Below are 4,374 nucleotides of genomic sequence, written 5' to 3'. Positions count from 1 at the left end.
TTTATCCAGGATTTTAATAAAGATATAAAGTTGGACTTCCACTATTTATAATAAATTACTATCATCTAACTCTGCTGTTTTTATAATAATATTGATATATCATTATTTCAGCTTGTTAACTATTGGATGAAACTAATCCAAAGATGAGACATATCACTTCTGTTTATAAATTACTGTATTAAACACAAAATGGAATAGTTCTGTGGAATTAAAAGTCAAAGGTTATGAAAGCCTCAAATGGCAAGGAGATGGGTGTGTATGTATACATTTGTGCAGCAGTGCGATAAGCAGCGGGGGTGGAGGAAGAGAGCTACTGTGAGTTTTTCCTAAACTTTTAGTGGAATATAGTTGCTTTACAATGCTGTATTAATTTCTGCTGTACAGCAAAGTGAATCAAGTACATATATACACATATCCCCTCTTTTCTGGAATTCCTTCCCATTTAGGTCATCATAGAGCATAGAACTACTGTTGATTGGATATGTACTGTGTTCAAGGCAGGGTCCTGGGTTGTTTTATTCTCAGAATACTTTTCACTAATTATATTTGAAAGGTTAATCCATCAAAATACAGAATGTGTATATATATGTGTGTGTGTATATGTTTTTTTTTTTTTGTCGTGCAAAACATTCTGATTTAGTCCACTTGGTGGCATTAAAATCAATTCACATTTCATCTTTTGGCAATGCCTTTAGTTTTTGAAGTTAGTATAAATGAGTATAAATGCTGCTTAACTATAAACAAATCTTTTAGTCCCAGAGGGAGACTGAAATTAGCATATCTAGTAAACATACTTAGTTTAAAAAACAAACTATTTTTGTCTGTGCTTTCTACATAAAAACGTGTCTGTGTATACTCATACAAAAGTATCCTCACAGCCTATTAAAATTAATACTTTATATAATATCAGAGGTGGACTTCCCTGGTGGCTCAGATGGTAAAGCGTCTGCCTACAATGTGGGAGACCCGGGTTTGATCTCTGGGTCAGGAAGATCCCCTGGAGAAGAAAATGGCAGCCCACTCCAGTATTCCTGCCTAGAAAATCTCATGGATGGAGGAGCCTGGTAGGCTACATATAGTCCATGGGGTCACAAAGAGTTGGACACGACTGAATGACTTCACTTTTATGATTTCAGAGGTAGTGTATATAGATGTGTATTAATCTGGTAGGGCAGCCATAACAAAATACCACAGACTGGGTGACTTAATGATAGAAATTTATCTTCTCAAACTTTTGGAAGCTGGAAGTTCCATATCAAGAGAGCAACTGGCTTGTTTTCTGGAGAGAACTCTTCTCTGCTTGCAAATGGAAACTTTCTTGCTGTGTTCCTGTGTCTTCATCCCTCTCCTGCGTGTAATGAGAGAGAGCTCTTGCATCTCTTCCTTTTCTCACAAGGACACCAACTCTAATGCATAGAGGCCCCACCCTCATAACCTCATTTTAAGTGAATTACCTCCTAAAGGCCCTGTCTCCAAATACAGTCCCATCTCAGGGCTTTGAACAATGAAGAACCCTAAGCACATAACTGTTCATACTCCTGCAGAAAGAGACTTGGCCAAACTCTGGTACAGCTTCCATGTCCCTAGGATTACCCCAGAGCCCCTATTCAATTCCTGCCTGAGAAAGCTTCAGTGCTGCCTAGAGAATTTATTCTAGTCAACACTGGGGGAGAAGCCCCTGACTTCCTTTTCTGGAGCATTTACTAAAAATGGCTCACAGTTGTGAATGTGAATCTCTCACAGCACATCTTTTCTGCAGGGCCTAAGAGCCATTTCACGTAAATGGGATCCTCAGGATGGATAGAGCCAGCGTCTTCTGGTCGTTGTGGAGGACAGAATCCCAACTCCGCTAACTGCCAGCTCACAAGCACACATGACCAATCACATTACACTGACCATTTATAACTCTTCACTTCTCTGACTCTAATGGGACCCCCAGACTCGCCACATACTTCTTCCTTCAAACTGACCAACCACCTCTGCACAAAGCAGGGAGGAGCTCAGCCGCTATCAACAGTTACTAAGTAAAATCTGCTTTTCCCACTTTCACTGGGGTTTGTCATGTTTATCTTGCACAGCATCGACAAAGGGAATTCGGTTCATAACCCAATTACACAAGGGAGGAGTACTGAAGTGACATGCAGGCCGCTCCGGGTCTACCGGAAGTGAATACAAGCAAGGGCATTCTCTCCCCTTTCCAGGAAGGACGTTATCAATTATCCCCCGCCTCCTCCCTCCTTCCCTAGAATTTATGTCAGTATCTGTGACCAGTCAGCTCCGCTCGCTGCTCACCCTTTTCAGAAACGACCCACTCTTCATTCGCTGTAGGCCAGCTTAGGTCACTAGGGTTTACGAAAGTGTCTCATTGCTTGGAAAGCAGAAGAGCACAACTGTTTCTTCCTGTGGTGGTTACCTGTTCAGGGCTGTGGCAGCCTGGATGCTAAGGGCAGCTAACTCTGAGAGTGAGATAGGCAGAGAGGGTTGAGTAGGGAACACTCTTGGAAGGAAAGGGAAGGAAGAAGGATTGGGCGGAAGAGAAGTTTCACTGCAACGCAGTCTCGCTGGGGGCCTCATCTGGAGCTGCTGGGAGTCCTGGAGCGACCGTGACCTGTCGGCGCTGGCTGAGCTAGCTGAGGGGAAGCCTCAGGCTGATCACTGGACGCAGAGCCCTCCAGTCAGGGGACGTGAAGTCCCCAGAGAGGCTCTCAGCAAACGCCTTCTACCGGGTGAGGGCTCCCGTCACTCCACAGTGCACACACACGCAACACAAGGCCAGTAATAGCGGGCCACTTTCTGAGAAGTGCGTCCTGAGCTAGCAACACAAGAGAAGACAAAGGTGAGTTCATTCATCCTAGAGACAAATGGCTAGAACTCATAAACAATGCTCAGGGAAATAAGTCAAATATAAGAATATGCATGCTATAATTTCATTTCCTAAGATGAAAAAATTAACTGGTAACATTAAAGTTTAGATGTTGGAAGTCAAATTATGTTTATACTTGATTTCTTTTTGGTTTCGTAGAATTTTTCCCATTAGCTAGTGTTGATATTTATAATTATAAAGAGCTTTAAGCATAGATTCTATACCTGATTTTGTATGTGTTTTTGTGAAACATTATAATATTAAAGAATATTTCATATATATTTATAAAGTCAGTCAAAATTAGAGCTCCGTAAAAGTTTTCATTTAAGAAAAGTCCATCAGATTTTCAAGCTTTTAAAAATGTGTTCATATGAATTCAGTTAGGTAGGGGCCAATGTTTGGGCAGACAAGTATAAGCAGGTAGGAAAATGAAAGCTAGATTACCTGGCTGAAGGCAAAATGTGGAATCAGAACTGAGGAACCTGAGCAAGACATTGGCAAAGACAACACTAGATGCTAGAAACTAGAGCACAGAGCTGCGGTACAAAGCTGGGCATGGCTTTTTGCAGAGTAATAACAATAGTGACATATATTTTGATCTCTGGGTTGGGAAGATCCCATGGAGGAGGAAATGGAAACCTGCTCCAGTATTCTTGCCTGGGAAATCCCATGGACAGAGGAGCCTGGTGGGCTAGAGTTCATGGGGTCGCAGAGAGTCAGGCATGATGAGTGATTGAGCACTTTCATGGGTCAGACATTCCTTGTCCATGCATTTTAAAATGCTTTTTAAAAATATCATCAACAATTTTCAGAATAAAGAAGCTGATGTTTTTATCTGACGTTTTACTGAAGCAGCTACTGAGATACAAAGTGGTTAATATGCCAAAACCATAAAGCAAAGTATTTTATCTAGAATCCAATCCAAGTCTGTTCCAAAGAAACTTTCTACTATTTATATTATCTATTATCTAATAAAAAACTGAAAGTGATTATATGTACACTTATATAATATACACAAATGTGTGTGTATATATATATATATATACCTGCATTATATGTATATGTGACAATAATAAATGTATTTAGCCACACAGCCATGACACCGACCATAAAACAGACAAGTCAGAGATGATCTGCCTGAGAAATCATTCAGTTCTGAGGCCGTTCTGTTCAGACATTGCATACGTTTTGGTTCCTTTTCCTCATGTTAATCAGCAGAGGAATTTACTTGGAAACAAAAAAGCTCAGTTTCTTAACTATTATAACCCACCTGAAGTCATCATTTCTGTTTATTACATCATAATCATCTCTACTTGCCACCAACTGTACATTCTCAAAGAGGAAATTATGATCTCGAGTAAAGACAATGAAACAGGAACAGATGTGCTACTAAAACACAGACATCCTATTATCCTGAAAATGTTCTCCATAATGAAGAACAAGGGAACAGAGATCAGAAGGTATTGTCATATTTCAAAATAGTGTCTGTTCTAGCAGTAGGATCATATTCA

At 40.4% G+C, this 4,374-nt stretch overlaps 1 long non-coding RNA gene across 1 annotated transcript; it reads right to left on the bottom strand.

Annotated features, from left to right (window-relative positions):
• Positions 1-1,137: 1,137 nt before the first annotated feature.
• On the bottom strand, positions 1,138-4,111 carry LOC133240148 (uncharacterized). The gene is made up of 3 exons (XR_009734132.1): positions 3,971-4,111; positions 2,414-2,812; positions 1,138-1,348 (listed from the first exon to the last, which is right to left on the bottom strand). It is a non-coding gene; the product is annotated as an uncharacterized LOC133240148 (long non-coding RNA).
• Positions 4,112-4,374: the final 263 nt, after the last annotated feature.

This window comes from Bos javanicus, chromosome 27, assembly GCF_032452875.1.
Source record: "Bos javanicus breed banteng chromosome 27, ARS-OSU_banteng_1.0, whole genome shotgun sequence".
NCBI lineage: Eukaryota > Metazoa > Chordata > Mammalia > Artiodactyla > Bovidae > Bos > Bos javanicus.
This window is presented reverse-complemented; position numbering and strand designations above follow the sequence as displayed.